The 25,496-nt window shown below is 50.1% G+C and overlaps 1 long non-coding RNA gene across 2 annotated transcripts in view; it reads left to right on the forward strand.

The window, feature by feature from the left end:
* The window catches only part of LOC140430588 (uncharacterized), a 92,402-nt gene that overhangs the window by 31,170 nt on the left and 35,736 nt on the right, over positions 1 to 25,496 (forward strand). For both annotated transcript variants that reach the window (XR_011949463.1, XR_011949464.1), the window contains exon 2: positions 6,051 to 6,101. This is a non-coding gene — a long non-coding RNA (uncharacterized lncRNA). The remainder of the gene's footprint in view (positions 1 to 6,050; positions 6,102 to 25,496) is intronic.

A 25,496-nucleotide genomic window follows, 5' to 3' on the forward strand; every position in this document is an offset into this window, starting at 1 on the left:
GAAAGAAGCTACCTTGCCCGCTTTCACATAGTTCAGTGAATGAACACTCAAATAATGTGTAGAGAAATCCTATAAACTGTGTACTTGCGATGTGCTACTGTCTTTAGCACTGAGCAAGCTTGGCTTGCAGTTACACCAGTGCCTCAAGTGCCCTTACTGTGGAATGAATAGCATTCTGATTCCTTACATCTGCAATCTTCTGGGGAGTCATTACCCCTCTCCCCCCATCGGTAACACTCTGCTTCAATCCTTGGTGTTGCATTCACTCTCCTAAATCTTCTGACTGCTGCTTGCTGCTACATTTGCTTCCTGTTTAAAAGTAGCATCTTCACTTTTGGCACCACTACTGACTGCAGCTTCCTGCCCTAACTGATGAGCCGCCCCACCATTTTGCATGCTTTGAAGCTTCTGTGCGTCCTTCTAACCCACATCCTGGTCCCAATGGGCTTTTTCTGGGTCATGTGATGGGTTTTCTGGGTCGTCATGTAACCCTATCAGCCAATTGCACCTTAAAAGGGGCCCAGGCGTCACAAAAACTTTTTAAAATTGTACCTGAAGGCTGTTGATCGGTGTTTAATATTGTAATTTAATTATGAATTCTAAAGATTATTGTTTTCATGCCTATCTTTTCAAGGCAGTCTTGTTACTTTAACATCGAATGATGTATTTTAAATGTGTTCCTTTTGCAATTTTAGTTTTCAGAATTAAATGATTTAATAAATAGATAACATTCAGGTACAGAATTAAACCCTTTGTGGAAGAATGACCTTTGTTCATGGAGCAGTGCGATTTGAAATTGTTTGACACCTTTGAATCAGATTATGCTTTCTATCTGCTAATTGTTGGGGATGAAAGGAAACCAGGGCTGAATTATTAGTCACAGCAGAGTGGGGACAGAGGTGTGTGGGTGGCGAAAGTACTGGCGTACTGGTTTCCCATTGCTGTTTTTACCAGCAGCCCTGAGAACCCACCTGATCCACTAAAGAATGCCAATGTTTGTTAAAGAGCTCATGGGGATCTTGTCGAGGAACATTTTGAGATTTTGATGGAGGCATACAGGCTGCTTGCTGGGTCAAGGCCGTACCAGATACATGAAGACACAGCATGGAGTCAGTCGCCTGTTTCGGGCAACCCGGAAATTGGATGGGTGCATAAAAGGGAGAACAGCCAAGAGGAACACTTAGCCTTTGGCATATGTGTGCCATCGGGTCAACGTAGGTTGCAGGGCAGCACGGTAGCATAGTGGTTAACACTACGGCTTCACAGCACCAGGGTCCCAGGTTCGATTCGACTGTGCCACACCAGCCAGTGGCCGTGCCACCACCCTCTGTGACTGGCCCAGTTAAGCCAGCGGCCGGAAAATGCCACCAACGCCCTCAGCCATGACCCACTGTGACTGGCCAAACTCTGGAGTGCCACTGTAATGTCCAGGTGGCCCTGGTACACAGCTGCCTGTGAGAGGGCAGCCCTGTAAATAGTGCCCCAGGAGCCTCTTCACTAAAGTGCCCAACCGAGGTGAGTGTCACGGGGATGGTGGAGGGTGTTGGAGACAACTTATTGATTAGTAAGTTTGCAGACGACACAAAGGTTGGTGGAATTGCGGATAGCGATGAGGACTGTCTGAGGATACAGCAGGATTTAGATTGTCTGGAGACTTGGGCGGAGAGATGGCAGATGGAGTTTAACCTGGACAAATGTGAGGTAATGCATTTTGGAAGGGCTAATGCAGGTAGGGAATATACAGTGAATGGTAGAACCTTCAAGAGTATTGAAAGTCAAAGAGATCTAGGAGTACAGGTCCACAGATCACTGAAAGGGGCTACACAGGTGGAGAAGGTAGTCAAGAAGGCATACGGCATGCTTGCCTTCATTGGCCGGGGCATTGAGTATAAGAATTGGCAAGTCATGTTGCAGCTGTATAGAACCTTAGTTAGGCCACACTTGGAGTATAGTGTTCAATTCTGGTCGCCACACTACCAGAAGGATGTGGAGGCTTTAGAGAGGGTGCAGAAGAGATTTACCAGAATGTTGCCTGGTATGGAGGGCATAAGCTATGAGGAGCGATTGAATAAACTCGGTTTGTTCTCACTGGAACGAAGGAGGTTGAGGGGCGACCTGATAGAGGTATACAAAATTATGAGGGGCATAGACAGAGTGGATAGTCAGAGGCTTTTCCCCAGGGTAGAGGGGTCAATTACTAGGGGGCATAGGTTTAAGGTGAGAGGGGCAAAGTTTAGAGTAGATGTACGAGGCAAGTTTTTTACGCAGAGGGTAGTGGGTGCCTGGAACTCACTACCGGAGGAGGTAGTGGAGGCAGGGACGATAGGGACATTTAAGGGGCATCTTGACAAATATATGAATAGGATGGGAATAGAAGGATACGGACCCAGGAAGTGTAGAAGATTGTAGTTTAGTCGGGCAGTATGGTCGGCACGGGCTTGGAGGGCCGAAGGGCCTGTTCCTGTGCTGTACATTTCTTTGTTCTTTGTTCTTTGTTCTTTGTCCTGTGCCTCGGCCAAAGCCTGCACAGAATGCCCAGGCTTTGGGCATCCTGACCCATGGCCGAAACCTTTGCCCCCAAGGCACCCAACACAGATGCCACCTGTGCGGTATTGGCCTGGGTGGCACACATGGTCAGCACCTCCTGCCCTTGCAGGCTCCTCCAACTGCACCTGCAGGTGCTGGATGGTTGCTGTCACCCCCTCATGTAGTCCCTGGTTCTGTGCCTGCACCTGCACTATAGATGGGACCGCCCTTTCCAGAAGCCAGAAACCCGTCCAGATGGCAACTAGGCCCTGTGGTCCGGTCGCCCTCCAACCACCCGCCCCTTCGGGATTCCTCCCTCTATGTGCAGCACAGTAGCACAGTGGTTAGCACAGTTGCTTCTCAGCTCCAGGGTCCCAGATTCGATTCCCGGCTTGAGTCACTCTGTGCGGAGTCTGCACGTTCTCTTCGTGGGTTTCCTCCGGGTGCTCCGATTTCCTCCCACTGTTCAAAGATGTGCAGGTTAGGTGGATTGGCCATGATAAATTGCCCTGAGTATCCAAAAAAAGGTTAGGTGGGGTTACTGGGTTATGGGGATAGGTTGGAGGTGTGGGCTTAATTGGGATGCCCTTTCCAAGGGACTCGATGCGCCAAATGGCCTCCTTCTGCATTGTAGATTCTCTGATTCTACGATACATGTGTGGTGCGCACTAAATAGTGCCCCAGGAGCCTCTTCACTAAAGTGCCCAACCGAGGTGAGTGTCACGGGGATGGTGGAGGGTGTTGGAGACAGCTGTGATGGGATGTCAGTGTCATCCCCGGACTGTGCTCCAGGGTGTCTCAGGCTGCAGTTCGAGGCCTCGCGGCACTGTCTGTTGCCTCTTCCTCGCTGTTATCCGCTTGGGGTTGGGGGACACCAGAAGGGCCCGCCTCATCGGCAGGTGTTCCTATGAAGCATGATTGGATCACGCATTGGGGTGGTGGGTGGTGGGTGGGAGTGTGGGAGTGTGGGTGGTGATGTGGGGGGGTGGGGGGAGGGGGTGGGTTGGGATGGGTGGTGGGGGTGTTGGTGGGGGGTGTGGGGTGTAATGTTCTTGTCAGATGGCCTGATTTATGATACAAGAACACTTGTAGCTAAAGCTATAAATCATTTATTAACATTAACTGTGGGTCAACCATATACAAAACAACAGATAAATAACAGTATGAACATGCACAAACCACTATCTCTCGCTCAGCTCCCTCGTCAGTCTGAGGTCACCTGACTCTAACATTCACTTATATACTATTGAGACTCCTAGTGGTCAGTCGATGAATTACAACCCAATCATGGTATCACTACATGGGAGTGGTGGGTGGTTGTGTGAGGGTGGTGGTGTGGGCATGGTGGGCGGGGATGTGTGAATGTGTGGGTGTGGAGGGATGGTGTTTGGTGGTGAGGGGATGGTGGGGAGGTGTGGGGGTTGTGGGTGGTGGTTTGGGGGTGGTGGGCGTGGTGAGGGGGTCGTGCCACACATGCCATGGGGAACTGCAACTCAGTGGGATCTCATTTGTTCGCCCGATGCCAACCTCTTCCTCAGCAACTGCCCTTGCTCCGGGCCCACCAACCAGGTCCAATGCTCCGCAGATCCGGCAGTCCCCCTCCGGTCTGTTCTTTCTCCTGGTGGTTATATGCCACCTTTTCCTGGGGGCGGGGCAGTTGGATGCATGGGTAGCTGGTGGCCTTCGTGGCCAGGGCACCCAGCCATGGCAGCCAGTATGGGTGCTGGCATGTGGTGTAGGATGAGAAGCGCGCACACTGCCGGCGGGCGGGTGGTGTTCGGTCGCATTCCAGGCAGGGTGGGTGGGGGGTTACGTGTGTGTGTGGTTCGGGGGTTGGTACCACGGGCACAGTGCTGCCTACTTAGCCTGACTGCCCTGAGGAGTTTGAGCAGCTTCTTCCTGCACTGCTGTCTAGTCCTGGCGGTGAGGCTCACAGTGTCTTCCACCTGCGTCCTGGCCCGGTGTAAGGTGGCTGTTTTTTAAAAATTAATTTAGGGGATGTGGACATCGCTGGTTAGGCCAGCATTTATTGGCCATCCCTAGTTGCCCTTCCGAAGGTGGTGGCGAGTTACCCTCTTGAACCGCTGCAGCCCCTGAGGTGTAGGTACACCCACTGTGCTGTTAGGGAGGGAGTTTCAGGATGTTTCCCCAGCGACAGTGAAGGAGTGGTGATGTATTTCCAAGTCAGGGTGGTGCGTGACTTGGAGGGAACCTCCAGGTGGTGGGGTTTCCAGGTACCTGCTGCTCTTGTCCTTCGCGATGGTAGTGGTCGTGAGTTTAGTATGTTCTGTCTCAGGAACCTTGGTGAGTTACTGCAGTGAATCTTGCAGATGATACACCCAATTTTCATGAGAATTGCCCGTGTTTCACGTGGCACCTGTGCTAGCCTATGAACAACAGATTAAAGTCCAAAAGGTTTGTTTTTCGAATCACAAACTTTCGAAGCGCAGCTCCTTCCTCAGGTGAGTGATGAAGGAGCAGCGCTCCGAAAGCTATTGATTCGAAACAAATCTGTTGTACTGTAACCCGGTGTTGCAAGACTTCTTACTGTGCCCACCCCAGTCCAACCCGGCATCTCCAAATCATAGCCTACTAACAGTTGATAAATTGTTCCGGGGCCAACACTAATTTTGCTGTTGTTGAAGTCCTGTCCCAGCATCAGCACTTAGTCTCTGAAATGGAGAATTCCGCCCCATATTTCTCCATTTTCTCCTCCTAACAGGGACAACTGTGCACATGTATATCAGATGTTGCCAGAGGTGTACTGGTCACACCTACCTTGTTCAGCGAAGAGGTACCACCTTCTTTGATGCAGACAAAGTCCAGCAAAGAGATGACCTATGGATAGTCATGGTGCCCCCCCCCCACAGTGCTCACCGTCTATGCCTCTGGCTTCCTCCTGGCTCGCACAGAGACGTATGCAATTATCTGTCCAGCAACCTATCAAGCGATGAATACTTGAAGGAAGCAATCATTTACTGATCATTGCATCAATTCACACAGTGATAGTCTGTGCAGTAGGACAATAGCTTAATTTTAAGATACATTAAGGAAATGTTGAGTCCCAAATTGTTGCAATCGCGTACAGGCTTAAATGATGCAAAATAAATGAATTAGGAGAGTTGATGGTATTTATCGGAGAGGAATAATTGAGACCATGAAGACGATTAGAAAGAAGTGAACTTGGGACCCATTTTTAACAAGTTGACAACAGATACGCTGACAATTATAGGACTTCAATATAATGCATAACAGCATTGGGAATTGATTGCCAGGAATAAACTTAAGGAGTACTTTTCATCTAAATAACGGTATTGCAGTCCTAAGTATGGATTCAGAAGGTGAAGGTGCTGCCTTGATTTTTTTTTAAGGAATAATATTCCAAGGATGCTGTGAAAATCCTATGAAAGAATGTAGCCATTTTTCAGTGTCTATTCAAACCGGTTTCTACGCAGAATACGGGAGCAGACCATGTTTGGCTGGAAGTCTAATGTCTTGGTGTCTCTTCTGAATTTCACCGATAGGTACCATGGAGGATGGACTTTGAACATTGAAGTGGCTGGACACAAATTAAGGTATTTAGAAAGCCAATTAACTGGGGGCAGTATGATGGCGCAGTGGTTAGCACTGTATCTTCATGGTGCCGAGGTCCCGGGTCCTATCCCGGCTCCGGGTCGCTGTCCATGTGGAGTTTGCACATTCTCCCCGTATTTGTTTGGGTTTCGCCCCAAAGATGTGCAGGGTAGATGGATTGGCCACACTAAATTGGCCCCTTAATTGGAAAAAATGAATTGGGTACCCTAAATTTACTTTAAAAAAGAAAGCCAATGAACTGAGAATTTTCAGCACATTTTTCATTTTGCCAATGACACAAAGGAACAATGGGCCTTTGGTGAAATGAAGCAGCAAAGAAGAGGATATAAGTAGTGGCACATTCCAGAGGTCACCAGGAAAGCCAACGTGCAGTGACAGGAAGGGTGGTTTCGGCAGAACGAGGGAGAAGGTGTCGGGACTGTGAGTCGCAGTGACGCATGCTCCAAGAAAAAATTTCACGAGCAAGTTTGGGGGTTGGGCGTCTATCTGGAGAGACGGCACAGGATAAGGGTAGAAGTCATCTGCTCGGGATTTTATCCATCCAGCTCTCTGAGGCCACCATTGAGGAAAAGGGGTAGCTCCAAGAGAGGTGGGTTCAGGCACTCAGTAACCTCAGGACCAGCAAGAGGACAAACCTGAGGGTGGAGATGGCACAGGAGGGTGCAGAGGGGCACACCAACGGCCACCAACTCGCAGAAGAATCTGTCTCCAGCCTAGACTTAACTTTCTCCAAATGCCCAAGTGGCAGTATCAGCGAAGACAGAGGCTCTCCAGAGAACCTGTCACTGATTTCTGCATTGGGTTGCAGGATGAAATGAGACCTATGGGGCTGCATTTTGCACATCTTGTACATGCATGATTGGCGGACCCAGAGACGGATGTGATATCAGCTCCTGCCCGCGAACACGAGTCCGACCCCGATTTCACACGGGCTGGACAGTTACGGACCGGCCAGTATGAATCACGGCTGGACATAGGTCCCACGCCAATGGCTGGGGTGGAGGTTTGGCGGATGCTGAGCCAAATTGTGATTCAGGGGGAGAATGAAAGGAGGTCGGACAGCTGTAAGAATGCTGAAAGGAGTGGAAGGACGTCGGAGCTGGGCCAGGCCTAAGGCTCCTTGATTGGCTGATGGTAGTAGTAACGGAGCAGCGATAGATTAGGGAAGAATTCCTTTGCAGTGAATACAAGGCTGGCAGCCCTTTAAATTGGCACCAACATCCCCTCCGACGTCAACCCCACTGCCTGACTTCCTGCCTCAGAACACCGATTATACAGCTCCTGCACCCCACTGCCTGACTTCCTGCCTCAGAACACCGATTATACAGCTCCTGCACCTTGCATTATTAAATTGGTCAGCCCCCGTAAGCTTCACCCTGACCACAAAATGCAGCATATTGTTCCAAATCTTGCTGTTGTTTTCTTGATAATAGAATAAACATTTAAAGGACCAACAGATAATCATACAGTAACCTTTGTGTGATACATAAAGTAATAAAATCCTTTAGGAAAGAACAGCTGTATCCTCGGGATAAGACTGATATCATTCATTGAATATCTTAATTTTTGATTAACTGCTGGCTCATTCCCATGTTGCACAGTCTCCCTAACTGGCAGCTCGTGTCCCATCTGGTGCCTTGCGCTTCAATGACTGTCTCCTGTTTTTATTTCCCTTTAGCTGCCTAAATGCATTGGCACATACTTAATACTGGTGACCAATGTTAAAAGCAGTGTCAAATACCATCAGCTATTGCTGTGCAGCATGTAATGATTTTGACACATATACATATGCAGTAGCAGGCCAATTCATTCTTTTAAATGGATGTCAGGAAACATTTTAGTACAAAATCTGTGCAAACATTTTGGTTTCCCTTTTTCCACACTCTGATCTCTTCTTTTGCTTATTCTAAATGAATTGATGATGGTTAGGTACATGGGCAGAAATGCTTCTATTTCAAATATCACATTAAAGGAACCTGTTATGATGACCACGAAGGACATGGGGAAATCATTGACAGATCTCCTCATGGGCTTCATGGAGAGCACAGTGATTAGCACTGTTGCTTCACAGCGCCAGGGTCCCGGTTCGATTCCCACTTGGGTCACTGTCTGTGCGGAGTCTGCACATTTTCCCGTGCCTGCGTGAGTTTCCCCCGGGTGCTCCGCTTTCCTCCCGCAATTCGCAAAAAAACATGCTTTGTTAGGTGAATTGGACATCCTGAATTCTCCCTCTGTATTCCCGAACAGGCACCGAAGTGTGGTGATGTGGGGCTTTTCACAGTAACTTCATTGCAGTGTTAATGTAAGCCTACTTGTGACAATAATAAAGATTATTAGTATATATATTCCCCTATTAAGCAGGCAGTAGCTCGCCCAATAGAAAATGTGATGAGAGCTTAAAGCCTGCCTCTCCAACTCAGACTAGCATCACCATAGGTCCCCGAGCTTGGACATGTGTAATGTAAACCTTGGCATCCCATGCTTCAATACAGGGTTTTGGCATTGGAAGACTGGCCATGGCGACAGGGAGTAAAAACTAATATTTCCAGTCATCCTTCAAAGTCATAAATGAGCAGCATCTATGGTAAGAGAAAAAAGTGCATCGCTTTGGTAAACTCAAACCCTATGACGTTAGCGGAGAACATTGGGCCCAATACATGGAGTGCATGCATTAATTCTTCTGGGCTAAAAACATTGTGGGAGATGAAATCAGAAGGTGACCCTGCTAACAGCATGCGGGGTCCTGACATTCAGCATGGTAAAAAGCCTAACCTACCCAGATGACCCTGATTTGAAAACCTTTTGATGAGCTAGTAGAGCAAGTTATTGGCAGAACTCAATCTGAATTTTTAAAAAACCATTGAAACCATTGAAGTTCTACCTCTGGAAAATGCAGAAAAAGGGGCTCAGGAGCTGCAAGGAGCAATGTCCTCCAGTTAAGAGGAGGGGCCTCATATAAAAGTGACAATTTCTCAACTGAAGGCGCATGTGTAAATAGTCCCTCAATAAATCGGAGCTCAGCTTGTGTCCTCTGACAGTCAAGGAAATATTATCACAGTCCTAAGGATGCTGGAGAACCTGCTGTGGAAGGTTGCAGATGTCAGATGAGGGATTATTGTAAGCGCCACCACAAGGCACAGCCAAGGCAAAGTTATAGGAATAGGCAATACATGTGCTACTCAGGGAAGAAGCAGCACAGGCTCATATCGTGCAGGTATGTCTACTCTCAGAAGCAGAGACAATGCAACTGACATCATAACCAAGTTCACTCCAATAATAGTGGAACTGTTGGAAAATGGTCATGCATTGAAAATGGAGGTGGACACGGGAGCTGTGGTCTGTCATCGGAGAGCATATATTTGATCGCCTCCAAACTGGTATTCAACCCTTGAATTTTAGACACATGGGCCAGACTAGCCACCTACACGAGGGAACACTTGCAGATTAAGGGCAGTACAATGACCACAGTGGCCTACAGACAGAAATTACCTCCAGTCATTGTTGTACAGGGACAGGGACCAAGCCTTATGGAGGGAAATTGACTCCAGCGGATCAGGCTGAACTGATGCGAGATTTTCAGGCTGGACGTGGGAGGACTGTATAAAGGCAGCAGCACATAACGTGAAGTTTTCCAGGAGGGTCTTGGAAAAATAAAAGGAGCCGGGGCCAAAATTTATGTCGGCCCCGATGCTACGCCTAACTATTTTAGAGCAAGGCCGGTTCCATATTTGCTGTTGGAGAAGGTAGAGAGCAAGCTTGGGCGTCTGGAAAATCTAGGTATAATAATCTAGGACAAAGCAGACAAAGCGGTCCACTCCTGTGGTCATTATAAGTTTACAGTCAATTGAGTTTCCAAGGTGGACTGGTACCCGATGTTGTGAATCGAAGCTCGCAGGTGGCCAGACATTCCCAAAGTTAGATATGAGCCACGCCTGCTTTCAACTCGAATTAGACGAGCCTTCCCGTGAGTATGTTAGACCTCACAGACTTGATGAAATCGGGCGATACATGCCAGGAGAACCACAAACTCTCCCCTTCAGCCTCCCTACATCCACGGGAATGACCAGACAAGCCATGGATGCGACTGCACATGGACCTTTTTGGACCTTTTATTGGTTCTATGTTTTTGATCCTGGTTGATGCATACTCCAAATGGTTGGAGATACACTGCATGGGCTCCACGTCCTTCCATGCTACGATTGAGAAACTATGACAAAGTTGTAAAAAAAAATGTTTTCAATTTAGCCTGGCCAATCCAACTACCCTGCACATCTTTGGGTTTTGCGGATGAGACCCACACAGACACAGGGAGAATGTGCAAACTCCGCACGGACAGTGACCCAAGGACGGAATCCAACCTGGGTACTTGGTGCTGTGAGCAGCAGTGCTAACCACGACACCACCGTGCCACCTTAATGATAGAGATTTTGCACACATGGCATACTGGAACAATGGCACTGCCTTCAACAGTGGCGCGTTCCAAAGCTTCATGCAATCCAATGGCATCAGATACATTAGAACAGTACCTTATCGCCCATCACCAAATGGGCTGGCAGAATGTTCCGTGCTGACCTTTATAATCGGCATGAAATTGCAACCGGGGGCATCCATAGACATCAAACTGGCATGGTTTTCGTTTGATTATAGGACCAACCATATATCGCCCCAGTGGACCTGTAAATGGGATGGGGCCTTCATACGAGACTAATTCCCAAACCTGGCGGGGAGGGTGGTGTCCCAACAAGAGAACCAGAAATAAAATTATGATTCAGCGAGACCCGAAAGAATATTCAAGACAGGTGAAGAATGAAGAACTTGTCGTACGAGGAACGGTTGAGGACTCTGGGTCTGTACTATTTGGAGTTTAGAAGGATGAGGGGGGATCTTATTGAAACTTACAGGATACTGCGAGGCCTAGATAGAGTGGATGTGGAGAGGATGTTTCCACTTGTAGGAAAAACTAGAATCAGAGGACACCATCTCAGACTAAAGGGACGATCCTTTAAAACAGAGATGAGGAGGAATTTCTTCAGCCAGAGGGTTGTGAATCTGTGGAACTCTTTGCTGCAGAAGGCTGTTGAGGCCAAATCACTGAGTGTCTTTAAGGCAGAGATAGCTAGGTTCTTGATTAATAACGGGGTCAGAGGTTATGGGGAGAAGGTAGGAGAATGGGGATGAGAAGATATCAGCCATGGTTGAATGGTGGAGCAGACTCGATGAGCCGAGTGGGCTAATTCTGCTCCAATGTCTTATGGTCTGATGGACCTGGGTTATGTAAGAAACTGCAGAGATAGCTTCAACTGTGTCCCTGGAGGCATTGTAGAGAAAACAGGACTAGTGTCCTACAAAGTGAAAGTCCAGGATGACGTCTTAAGGCAACACCCGGACCACCTCAGACGTAGGGAGTCTGTCTACAAACCTCACTACTGGCCACAGCCGAGGACTCAGATTCCGATAAGGAAACAGAAGAAGCTGGCGTTCTGACTGTAACAGGCGCTGAGGAGGAACTCGTATCAGTACATCTTCAATGCTCTACCGGAAGCTAGGGTCTACAGTTCGGGTCACACCTCCAGATCCAGTTCTACCCGCAACAGACCTCAGACCGATCACAAAGAGGTGGAAGTGCCCTCCTCGCCACTGGAGTACTGAAGGGAGGAACATACTTGAGGGGTGAGGGATGTTGTGGTGACCAGCTAGGACACAGGTGGGATCGTCAATAGATCTCCCCGTGGACTTCATGGTATATGTATTCCCCTATTAAGCGGACGATAACTCACCCAATAGGATATGTATGGCGGAAGCTTAAAACCTGCTGCTCCAACCCAGTCTGGCATAACCATCGGTCTCCAAGCTTGGACATGTGTAATGTAAACCATGGCAGCGGCCCTTTCCATTGCTTCAATAAAAGGATTTGATGTTGGAAGACTGGCCTTGGTGAAGTTGTTACATAACCCTTAAGGTGAATTGCTTATAGTAAACTGGCTACGCTGAGGAACAGGATATGTGACATTATCAGTGGCTGCGTTATTTTAACCTTTCATTTATTTAATTTAATAATAAATTTTATAAAATCTGGACAAACTCAGCATGCTAGTGCACCAGCACCCTGACAAAGGTTCCCTAAAATGACACAGACAGCCCAACAGTAAAGTTAGGTGAACCAATATGTAATAATCTTGGCATTCAATTTAAGTGCACAGTTGATACAGTTCTGTATTAGCTATCGGAAGAAAGTAAACTTACAAAATTAAGTGAAAGAAAAGTACTTTGAACTGCTATTATTCAAGTGAAGAAGTCCAAGATTTATTGAAATAATTACCATAATTAGCTAAATGAAATAGCAAGCATTGATCTACAATTACAGAATCCAAATTAATACAATTAAAGAACAATAGAACAATAGAATGAACTAATGCTTTGCAGAAAATGTTGAATGTTTAGGTTACATTTTGTTCATGGAATATGATCATTAATTCGCATCCAAGCACATGTGATATCCAGGACTTTAATGAAAGATTTGCCATCACATGTGAAGATTTGGGTTGGATTTTGCTCTGAATTGCTGTTCATTTTGGGGTGGAATTGGGGTAGTAAACATAGTAAAATGGGTTTTTTGCAGTTGCCTCAATCCTTGCACTTATTTTATCCTCCAATAAAGCACACTTGTAAGTCTTACAGTGAGTGTGGGCACCACTTATAAATTGGGTGAGAGGTGAGAGGTGTATGAGGCTAATCTGCGACACAACTTCTGTCCAGAATAATTATCATTAATTATACAAATAGCAAAATAAGCTGTTGGAAAGTATTCTGTGGAGATAATACGTTGAGGAGACTGTTTTTGTTTGCTGCTACTCAAGGTTGTTATTAATTATCCTCCATCACAATCTGTTTCCTGGTTTGAAGGTTCAGTCAGGACTATCCCTGGTGATTTCATTCAGCTGTATATAAAATACGGATGTACATTGAGGACAGTATTTTTCAATGTAAATTTGTCTATTCATAGCTGGAGAGCAGGATAATGGCACGGTAGAAGCTGGTTTCTCTCAGGGATTATGCCACAGAAGGAGGTGTAAAGGATGAATAAACAAACTTGAATTCCACAGATATAGAAGATTAGTGAATGGCCCCATTGAATTGTTTAAGGTGAATTAGAAAGTTGAAAAACTAGATAGAGAGAAACCATTACTCCTGGTTGTGGAGTCCAGAGCAAGGGGACATAAGAGTAAAATTATAGAAAGTCTATTCAGAAGTGATGGTAAGAAACACTGCTATACACAACGGATAGAAGAAATTTGGAACTCTATCCCCAGAAATTGTTAAGGTTAGCTCGACTGAAAATGTCAAAATCCTCGTATCATCGTAATAATGGACATTTGGTTGCGCGTGAACGCGAACCTCATGACCTCAAGCCCCCCAGCCGTTAATGTCTCACTTCCCCACAGTACCCAGAGCCCAGTCACCAGCGACACCACACCATCTTGGTGTGCCAGGTTTATAACCTGGTACGTCCTGTCCTACGTAATAGAAACTTTATTGGTATTGGCGATACTCTGCTGCATCGTGCAGACTATGCGACTCAGAAAATGGAGGAGAACCTACCGCGCTCGAACCCCGGTATATAGGATCAGATCCCCTATTTTCGGATACGACCAGACCCCTGACCCCAGCGATCTATAATAAAGAGCATTCACTTGCGATTTTATTGTAAATAAAGAAAGAAATGTTCATGAGCAATTGTACGATCCTGAGCTTGACTGCCAAGCCAGGAAAAATGTGTATAAACTGCTGTGATCTTGTTGGATGGTTGAGGAAGTTAGAGTGATGAAATGTTTAAGTGAGTGTAGTGTATTAAGAATAGTTAGAGGTTCCCATGTTTTTTGTTTGTAATGCATGTCCCTGTTTGACATAGCGCCCCATAGAATTGTCAGTTAAAATATTTTTGCATGCTATGGTCTGTGTAGAGGCCATGAAAGAAGTGCTCCCCAGGTCAGGGAATGGAAAGCAACGTAGTTATGTGATCCTTCACGCTTCGCGTTAGGATCACAAGGAGGGTGTGTCGCCACCTAAATTGGCAGCTCCCGATTTAAAATGGCGAACGGCAAAGGCTGATGGGAAAGTCAGCCAACATAGACAGAAATCAGCAGCTGCAGGTTTGCTGTGTATTTACCTCTGCAAAGGCCAGACAACATCGATACCAGCGACCATCAGCATAACAAAGTAGCAGCCATCTGCATACTGATGAGCAATCCCTGGGAACAATAAGTAACATTTTGGACACCAAGCAAAGCCAGACTCCTCGACGCCAGCAGGAGCAAACACAAAGGAGTTGAACGAGTACCTCAAGACCACCCATCGATCAGGGAACCGCTCCAGTATTGGAGTAAATTGAACCAAGCGATTGGGACAAAGTCCAATCACTTGGGACCGAAAGGCGGGAAGCCCCTGGGGACTATAAGAGTTGAGCCCCAAGTTCAAATCGCTCTCTTCACCTCTGCGTCCTGCCCGGGTCACCCAGCAACACGAACCAACATTGACCATGACCGGTGCAGTGACTCCCGACAGAAGTAAGTCTTAATTCAATGCTCGCTACGAGATAGGTGCTCCTAGCTACCAATCCGTACCAACTTCGAATCTCGCAGACTCAGAACCTGAACAAAAGGCCATTTGTTCCCCTGACCTGGTGGGTCAGTCCGAAGTTAATTATAAGCCTGTTAGTTGTAGAAGTAGCTTAGGCGTAGAATTTGTGCATGAGTAGCGATTACTGTGTATAATAAATGTGCTTTGATTTGAATCTTACTAATCAGTGTATTGGGTTATTGATCATTACTCGGACTTGAACCTCGTGGCGGTATCATAAAGATACCTGGCGACTCGAGAGCAAAAGTAATAAAACAGAGCAATTGAACCAAGGAGAAAATCAGCAACATTATTTGGCGACTCCGCCGGGACCCGATCTAGAAGTGGAAAACCACTCCGGGAGAATCCAGAATTTGAATTAGAGTCCAATTGGAAACAGAAAACCACAAGTGTTCAAGCAGTTCTGATCAATACTCATAATTCGGAAGTGTGTGTATGCATGCGAAACTAACAGGGCGATAAAGTAAAACTGATAGATTTTTTGTTGCGACAAAACTATCGGAAGTTTGTATATCGGAAAGTAGCGAAAGCCATACCCGTATTTACAGCACCGCCTTAATACCCCTGTCCCAAATTTGAAGAGCAGCATTCGGATAGGAAAGATGGCAAAGCAGGCAATGCAACCCCTCATGAACCCCGAGGAATTTGCGGTCGCAGCGACCAGCAGCAGTAGAGTGGGACAATGTCCCATTTGGGAGGAAGAGATCAGGAAATATCTCAAAGGGAATGGATGGCCCCTTTGGAATGACTTCTGTGACAACGCGGAATCAGGCCCCGGGAGTAGAGGACATACTTGGTGGGCGAACCTGAGCGAGATCCACAAAAAGAGCTTCGGGACAGCTCGCAAGCCGATGGCAATCGTGTCCTACTTGGCACAATTGCAAGGCACACAGGAGGTCATTAGGACGCTCCGGAAAGAAGTAGAGGGCATACATCGAATGAGTAAGGTCGATGTAAGCGAGGTGGAAAAAGAGAACTTAGAATTGAGGAGGAAATTGGCAGCAAAAGATGGAGAGGTGGAGGATGCCAAAAGGGCACACCAGCGTTGTCTGGTGCACTTAAGCAGCTTCCAGTCTCAATATGAAAAGGCCTATCAGGACATGCAACGTGCAGTCCTGGTACGTGAAGAAACCGAAAAGCAGGTAGAAGCATTGCAGAGACAGTGCAGCGACCTAAAGGCAGTGTTAAGAGCACTCCATGTTGCCACCACAGAACAAAGACAAAGCACGCTAGTTCACGCAAAGTGCCGGCAGCAGATTGCAGAGCTTAATACCCGCCTAATTGTGATGCTTTATCCAACCCCTCCCCCCAGGACAAGACAGCGCACAACCATCGTGAGCTTATGACAACCGGAGGAGGTTCTCCTGTGCTGCACCCCCTAAACATAGAACATAGAACATAGAACATTACAGCCCTTCGGCCCTCGATGTTGCGCCGACCTGTGAAACCACTCTAAAGCCCATCTACACTATTCCCTTATTGTCCATATGTCTATCCAATGACCATTTGAATGCCCTTAGTGTTGGCGAGTCCACTACTGTTGCAGGCAGGGCATTCCACGCCCTTACTACTCTCTGAGTAAAGAAACTACCTCTGACATCTGTCCTATATCTATCTCCCCTCAATTTAAAGCTATGTCCCCTCGTGCTAGACATCACCATCCGAGGAAAAAGGCTCTCACTGTCCACCCTATCCAATCCTCTGATCATCTTGTATGCCTCAATTAAGTCACCTCTTAACCTTCCTCTCTCGAACGAAAACAGCCTCAGGTCCCTCAGCCTTTCCTCATAAGATCTTCCCTCCATACCAGGCAACATTCTGGTAAATCTCTTCTGCACCCTTTTCAATGCTTCCACATCCTTCCTATAATGCGGCGACCAGAATTGCACGCAATACTCCAAATGCGGCCGCACCAGAGTTTTGTACAGCTGCAACATGACCTCATGGCTCCGAAACTCAATCCCTCTACCAATAAAAGCTAACACACCGTACGCCTTCTTAACAACCCTCTCAACCTGAGTGGCAACTTTCAGAGATCTATGTACTTGGACACCGAGATCTCTCTGCTCATCCACACTGCCAAGAATCTTACCATTAGCCCAGTACTCTGTCTTCCTGTTATTCCTTCCAAAACGAATCACCTCACACTTTTCTGTATTAAACTCCATTTGCCACCTCTCAGCCCAGTGCTGCAGCTTATCTATGTCTCTCTGTAACTTGTAACATCCTTCCGCACTGTCCACAACTCCACCAACTTTAGCGTCATCTGCAAATTTACTCATCCATCCTTCTACGCCCTCCTCCAGGTCATTTATAAAAATGACAAACAGCAGTGGCCCCAAAACAGATCCTTGTGATACACCACTAGTAACTGGACTCCAGTCTGAATACTTCCCATCAACCACCATCCTTTGTCTTCTTCAAGCTAGCCAATTTCTGATCCAAACTGCTAAATCACCTTGAATCCCATGCTTCCGTGTTTTCTGCAGTAGCCTACCGTAGGGAACCTTATCAAACGCTTTACTGAAATCCATATACACCACATCAACTGCTTTACCCTCATCCACCTATCTGGTCACCTTCTCAAAGAACTCAATAAGGTTTGTGAGGCACAACCTAACCTTCACAAAACCATGTTGACTATGTCTGATCAAATTATTCCTTTCCAGATGATTATACACCCTATCTCTTATAAACCTTTCCAAGATTTTGCCCACAACAGAAGTAAGGCTCACTGGTCTATAGTTACCGGGGTTGTCTCTACTCCCCTTCTTGAACAAGGGGACAACATTTGCTATCCTCCAGTCTTCTAGCACTATTCCTGTAGACAAAGATGACTTAAAGATCAAAGCCAAAGGCTCAGCAATCTCCTCCCTAGCTTCCCAGAGAATCCAAGGATAAATCCCATCAATTTTCACACTTTCCAGAATTGTTACCACCTCCTCCTTATGAACCTCAAGCCCTTCTAGTCTAGTAGCCTGAATCTTAGTATTCGCCTCGACAACATTGTCTTTTTCCTGTGTGAATATTGGCGAAAAATATTCATTTAGCACCTCGCCTATCTCCTCGGACTCCAAGCACAACTTTCCACTACTGTCCTTGACTGGCCCTACTCTTAACCTAGTCATTCTTTTATCCCTGACATATCTGTAGAAAGCTTTAGGGTTATCCTTGATCCTACCTGCCAAAGACTTCTCATGTCCCCTCCTGGCCCTTCTTAGCTCTCTCTTTAGGTCCTTCCTAGCTAACTTGTAACTCTCGAGCGCCCTAACTGAACCTTCATGTCTCATCTTTACATAAGCCTCTTTCTTCCTTTTGACAAGTGTTTTGACTGCCTTAGTAAACCACGGTTCCCTTGCTCGACCACTTCCTTCCTGCCTGACAGGTACATACTTATCAAGGACACGCAGTAGCTGTTCCTTGAACAAGCTCCACATTTCCATTGTGCCCATCCCCTGCAGTTTTCCTCTCCATCCGATGCATCCTAAGTCTTGCCTCATCGCATCATAATTGCCTTTCCCCCAGATATAACTCTTGCCCTGTGGTATATACCTATCCCTTTCCATCACTAAAGTAAATGTAATCGAATTGTGGTCACTATCACCAAAGTGTTCACCTACCTCCAAATCTAACACCGGTCCTGGTTCATTAGCCAGTACCAAATCCAATACGGCCTTGCCTCTCGTTGGCTTATCTACATACTGTGTCAGGAAACCCTCCTGCACACATTGGACAAAAACGGACCCATCTAAAGGACTCAAACTATAGCGTTTCCAGTCAATATTTGGAAAGTTAAAGTCCCCCATAACAACTACCCTGTTGCTTTCGCTCCTATCCAGAATCATCTTTGCAATCCTTTCCTCTACATCTCTGGAACTTTTCGGAGGCCTATAGAAAACCCCTAACAGGGTGACCTCTCCTTTCCTGGTTCTAACCTCAGCACCTGCAACAACCATTCCTGTCCCTGCTCTATCCATGTCTCCGAAATGGCCACAACATCGAATCCCAGGTGCCAACCCATGCCGCAAGTTCATCCACCTTATTCCGGATGCTCCTGGTATTGAAGAAGACACACTTTAAACCACTTGCCTGCCTGCCGGTACACTCCTGCAACTTTGAAACCTTACTCATGACCTCACTACTCTCAACCTCCTGTATACTGGAGCTACAATTCAGGTTCCCAAGCCCATGCTGAACTAGTTTAAACGCTCCCGAAGAGCATTAGCAAATTTCCACCCCAGGATATTGGTACCCCTCTGGTCCAGATGTAGACCATCCCGTTTGTAGAGGTCCCACTGACCCCAGAATGAGCCCCAATTATCCCGAAATCTTAAACCCTCCCTCCTGCACCATCCCTGTAGCCAATGTGTTCAACTCCTCTCTTTCCCTATTTCGCGTCTCGCTATCACGTGGCACGGGTAACAACCCAGAGATAATGGGCGAAATTCTCCCCAAACGGCGTGATGTCCGCCGACTGGCGCCCAAAACGGCGCCAATCACACGGGCATCGCGCCGCCCCAAAAGTGCGGAATGCTCCGCATCTTTGGGGGCCGAGCCCCAACATTGAGGGGCTAGGCCGACGCCGGAGGAATTTCCGCCCCGCCAGCTGGCGGAAACGGCCTTTGTTGCCCCGCCAGCTGGCGCGGAAATGACATGTCGGGGCGGCGCATGCGCGGGAGCATCAGCGGCCGCTGATAGTTTCCCACGCATGCGCAGTGGGGAGAGTCTCTTCCGCCTCCGCCATGGTGGAGACCGTTGCGGAGGCGGAAGGGAAAGAGTGCCCCCATGGCACAGGCCCGCCCGCGGATCGGTGGGCCCCGATCGTGGGCCAGGCCACCGTGGGGGCACCCCCGGGGTCAGAACGCCCCCCCCAGGACCCCGGAGCCCGCCCATGCCGCCTTGTCCCGCCGGTAAATAGGTACTCTAATTTACGCCGGCGGGATAGGCAATTTGTCGGCGGGACTTCAGCCCATCCGGGCTGGAGAATCCAGCGGGGGGGCCCGCCAACCGGCGCGGCCCGATTCCCGCCCCCGCTGAATATCCGGTACCGGAGACTTCGGCAACCGGCGGGGGCGGGATTCACGGCGGCCAACAGCCATTCTCCGACCCGCCGGGGGGTCGGAGAATGACGCCCAATAACTCTGTTTGTCCTAGATCTAAGTTTCCACCCTAGCTCCCTGAATTCCTGCCTTACATCCCTATCCCTTTTCCTACCTATGTCGTTGGTACCTATGTGGACCACGATTTGGGGCTGCTCCCCCTCCCCCTTAAGGATCCCGAAAACACGATCCGAGACATCACGCACCCTGGCACCTGTGAGGCAACACACCAACCGCGAGTCTCTCTCGTTCTCACAGAATCTCCTATCTATCCCCTTAACTATGGAGTCTCCAATGACTAATGCTCTACTCCTCTCCCCCCCTTCCCTTCTGAGCAACAGGAACAGACTCTGTGCCAGAGAACTGCACCCTATGGCTTACCCCTGGTAAGTCCCCCCCCAAACAGTATCCAAAGCGGTATACTTGTTACTAAGGGGAACGACCACAGGGGATCCCTGTACTGACTGCTTCCTCCCAGCCCCTCTCACCGTCACCCATCTATCTTGATTTTTCGGAGTAATTACATCCATGAAGCTTCTATCTATGACCACCTCCTGCCTCCCGAATGATCCGAAGTTCATCCAGCTCCAGCTCCAGTTCCCTAACACGGTTTCTGAGGAGCTGGGGATGGGTGCACTTCCCACAGATGAAATCAGCACGGACACTGTCGGCGTTCACGCACAGAGGGCCCTGGACCTCGCTGGGGGATCCGCCACCCGGGAGGTCGCGACATGCCAGGTCGGAGACGCAGAAGCAAGTGAGACAACCCTGCATGTCCCCGTACCCCCCCCCCCGCCCCCTCAGCCCGTCATCGCCCCCCTCACACTCTGGCCACTGCACCCTCGATCCCCTCCCCCCTCACACTCTGGCCACTGCATCCTTGATCCCCTCTCCCTCCCCCTCTGGCCACTGCACCCTCGAATCACTCCCCCCCTCACACTCTGGCCACTGCATCCTTGATCCCCTCCCCCTCCCCCTCTGGCCACTGCACCCTCGAATCCCTCCCCCTCACACTCTGGCCACTGCACCCTCGATCCCCTCCCCCTCACACTCTGACCATTGACCCTCGATCCCCTCCCCCCTCACACTCTGGCCACTGCACCCTCGATCCCCTCCCCCCTCACACTATGGCCACTGCACCCCCGATCCCCTCTCCCCCTCACACACTGCCCTCACCACCACCATATACCCGGCCCAGCGTGTCTAATGAACCCCGTATCGTTGTGTTCCCCAGGGCCAGCCGCCGAACGTCCAGGGTCGTCTCGGCCAAGAGACAGCCGACCATCTGCAACCTCAACCGCACCCAGGGACGCACGCCAGAGGGGGGCAGCCGGTCGGACAGGAGAGCCATCCTCTCAGTCTGGGACGCTGGACGGGGGCACAGGATGGACAGTGACGATGACGCACAGAGAACGGCCACACAGTCCATGGATTCGCCTGGAGGGCAACACGACATGGGCCGCATGCACCTAGCGCCGGGCCATGAGGGTGACCAGTACACACCAGACTTCCTAACGGATGATGACCTCGAGCTAGCGGCACTGCTGTCTCCCACATCATCCACCATCGCAGAGACACTCACCTCGGTGGGGCAGTTAAGTGATGAGGCTCCCGGGTCACGGTCTGTTGCGCACCACACAGCTGAGCCGGTACAGCAGGTGGAGTTTGGAGCAGCCGAGGGGCTGGACGGTCGGAGGGCAGCCCAGGCCCAGCAAACAGCTGCCGCCCAGACGGCTCCCGGGTTCCTGGATGTACTTGACCCACCCGGACAACCGATGAATGTGGACTCCCAGGGACTGAATAACGGGATGAGGGCCATCTTCCAGGACCTGCACACGCAGCTGGAGGAGTCTATCCGCGTCCAGGAGCAGGGAGTGGTGCCGCTCATCGCAGCCTCCCAGGCAGACACCGCACAGGTGGCGTCCACGGTGGAGGCAATGGGTGAAACGGTTTCGGCCATTGGTCAGGTTCTGCAAGGTGTTGGGCTTCACGTGCATGCGTCATTCATGGCCCAGGAGCGGGCTGCCCTCTCACAGGTAGCCATGCGCCAGAGCCAACACGACATTGCTGCCGCTCTCCGGGCCCTGGCCGAGTCTCACCATGCCATGGCCTGGACCCAGCAGGCGATGGCACAGTCCCAGCAGTCAGTCGCGGAGAGCATAGACCACCTGGCGCACGTGATGGATGGAGTAGCGCACTCACAGGTTGAGGTAGCACAGTCCCTGGCAGGAATGTCACACTCCCTGGGCTCCGTCTCTGCGAACATTCGGACCATGGTTGTTACCGCTGCAGGCCTCCAGGACTTTCCGATTGCACCTCCGTCCCACAGTGAGTCCCGGGGCCACCGGGCTCCCCGAGGGAGAAGGTGGTTCTGGGGCCCGTCCCGGTAGCTCCAGCAAGGGACGTCCCGGTACACTCGGACTCCCCCCGTTCCGTCCCTGGCGCATCTGGTGGGCAGTGGGCAGGACAGGGTGGCACCACGCCATCCAGCATGCCCGCCGAGCAGCCTGGCCCAGTGAAGCCAGGCCGCCACAGGAAACGCGTGCCGACGTGGAGCCGTGTCGAAGGGCGTGATTCTCAGCAGTCCGCCTCCACTCCTGCTGTACCATCTGGGGAGACACCTAGACGTAGTGGTAGGGCCCGTAAGGCAAAGAAGTTAGGCACATAATAAGTTGGCATGGATGCAGGGCACAGTTTAGTTGTAGGGGGTAGGGCATCTGTATTTGAATGTCACAAATAAACTCACTATTGCACTTAACTTGTAAGACTCTGTGCTATGTTCGGTGCCAGGGAGCTCGTGAGGGTGACCGAGTGGCGCTGGGGTTAATGAGCGGGTCAACGTCGGTGCCAGATGTGCTGTCCCTTTCCCCCGCCTCCCAAAATCAGACACCGTAGTCCTCGGCACTCCGACGCCAGCTACCCCACACGGGCACGTGATGAAATGTCCGTTACGAAGGCTGTGACCACCGGAGTGCATGGTTCAGCTATAGCCATGAGTCAGACCTTGGCTGGCGAATCTGAGCACACAGCTCATCGCAAAGTGGGCTGTCATCATTCAACATGGCACTGTTCACACCCGCTTACACAATCATCAATATTGTGCAATCCCGTAGTGCCGCAGTGGTAAGGTGATATGGAATTGGTGCCGTGTACGCGGTGCGGGGGTGGGGGGGGGGTTGTGGGTGGTGTGTGGTGCCCGTGTGCAGGACTGGCTGTGCAAGTGGCAGTGTTCAGCGAATCCCTCCCCCACGGTGCATGAACCGTGCGGCCACCAACGCGTCCCGTGCCCGCTGTCCTTGACGGTGCCGTCGTGCAGCCTCCTGGACGTAACCAGCAATCGGGCCGTGTCTGTGTCCTGCGCCCCTCCCCCCACCCTGATGCACGCCATCCTCCTCCTCCGCATCCTCCTCCTCCTCCTCCCCTTCGTTTGCGTTGGCTCCGGTGTCATCAGGTCCTCCCTCCGACTCCTCCACCAGGGCATCTCCCCTCTGCATGGCAATGTTGTGCAGCGCACAGCAGACCACAACAATGCGACCGACCCTGTCGGGCCGGTACTGCAGGGCCCCTCCGGAGCGGTCCAGGCATCTGAATCGCATCTTCAGCAGGCCGAAGAACCGCTCACCACCCCCTGGTTGCTGCATGGGCCTCATTGTATAGGCTCTCCGCGTTTGTCTGAGGCCTCCGTATTGGCGTCATCAGCCATGGCCTCAACGGATAGCCCCTGTCGCCCAGCAACCAGCCCCTCAGCCGGGGAGGGGGGGGCTGGTTGGGGGGCATCCATCGAACATTGCGGGGATGAATGACTGTGCCAGAATGTAGGCGCCATGCACACCCCGGGGTACCTTGCGCACACGTGCATGATCTTCATGTGGGGGTCGCACACCACCTGAATGTTCATGGAGTATGCGCCCTTCCTGTTCATGAACACTTCCCTGTTGTCTGCAGCTGGGCGCATGGGGACGTGCACACCATCGATGACACCCTGGACCATCGGTATCCCGGCCACCTTGGCGAATCCACGTGCCCTTGCTTCCTGCTGTGCTCCACTCTCTCCCTCACCCCTCCCACCTCCACTCCCTCCCTCACCCCCCTCCCACCTCCACTCCATCCCTCACCCCCCTTCCACCTCCACTCCATCCCTCACTCCCTCCCTCACCCCCCTCCCACCTCCACTCCCTCCCTCACCCCCCTCCCACCTCCACTCCCTCCCTCACCCCTCCCACCTCCACTCCCTCCCTCACCCCCCTCCCACCTCCACTCCATCACTCACCCCCCTCCCACCTCCACTCCATCCCTCACCCCCTCCCAACTCCACTCCCTCCCTCACCCCCCTCCCACCTCCACTCCCTCCCTCACCCCCCTCCCACCTCCACTCCCTCCCTCCTCCTCTCCCACTGCCCCCCCCTCCCCTCTCCCACCTCCACACCCTCCCTCCCTCCCCCCCCACCTCCACATTCTCCCTCACCCTCCCCTCCCACGCCCCCCCCGTTGGCCGCAGCATTCTCGGGGAAGCCGACCCGGTCTGCAGGAGCTCCGGAACAGTCCGCTCACCTCCTCAGTGCTCAGCGTCAGCCAGCACGACTGGCTGACGACTTTATTTACCAGGTGTGAACGGCGATGGCGTGAACTGGGGTCACGCCGTCGGGACTTCGGCCCATCCGGGCCGGAGAATATCGGGGATAGCGGAGAATTGCCATTTTGGGTGTCTCGGGCGATTCTCCGGCGGGAGCGGAGAATCGCGCCCAGGACGTGTAAAATAAAAGCTCGCAAGAGCAAAGAGTCCCACAAACACTGAGAAACTTGAACAACTGGAAGTTGCATGTGATAGCAGTTTTAGAAAATAATTTATTTTAGTTGTACTGTCACTATTGTTGACTAGACAACCACAAAACACGATAAATTATTTCCATCGGTTCTCCTGGGAAGTGCAGTCCATGCTGCTCACGCTCCTAAGCCAGCAAACCAGAATAACGCAGTAAGTATTCTTTATCCCCCTGAAGAACTGCTCAGCAAATAGAAAATAAATGTTCAGGAATAAATTATTAGAGAAACATTTACCATTGTACAAAAATAAATCGCATCTCAATATCATAAAATCAGTGAAGGGCACATCGTATCAGTGAATCACAGAACAGAAATGAATTACGAGCACTCTGCACTTAAAAAACCATTTTTTAAAAAGGAGTTCCAAATATATGCAGATTGTGGTCAAATGAAATTGCTATGAATAGAGTATAAAGTCAGCAAGGACATGCTTTGCTGGTGAATGACACTTATATTGCATTAATTGAAGCAGAACAGCAACACAGTATGGTCCCAATTATCATCCTTCAAGATGTTTTGTCAACTTAATTTAATATTATTTAACTGTGTGGTCCAGCTGTATCTTCTACTTTTTAACATGTAAATTTTAATATGAGATGAGGAAAACACAGCGAGGAGGAAGCAGTGGGTGCAATTCTCCCATCGGGAGACTAAGTCCCGACACCGGAGTGAAAACCGGAGTGTTTCACTCCGGCGTCAGAGGCCGTTCCCAGCCCCCTATTCTCCTGCCCCTGGGGGGCTAGGAGCGGCGCCGCGTCATTTACACGCGCTGGGCCTAGGCGCTGTGTAAAGGCGGTGCCGCGTAAATGACGCGAC

This window comes from Scyliorhinus torazame, chromosome 10 (assembly GCF_047496885.1).
Source record: "Scyliorhinus torazame isolate Kashiwa2021f chromosome 10, sScyTor2.1, whole genome shotgun sequence".
NCBI lineage: Eukaryota > Metazoa > Chordata > Chondrichthyes > Carcharhiniformes > Scyliorhinidae > Scyliorhinus > Scyliorhinus torazame.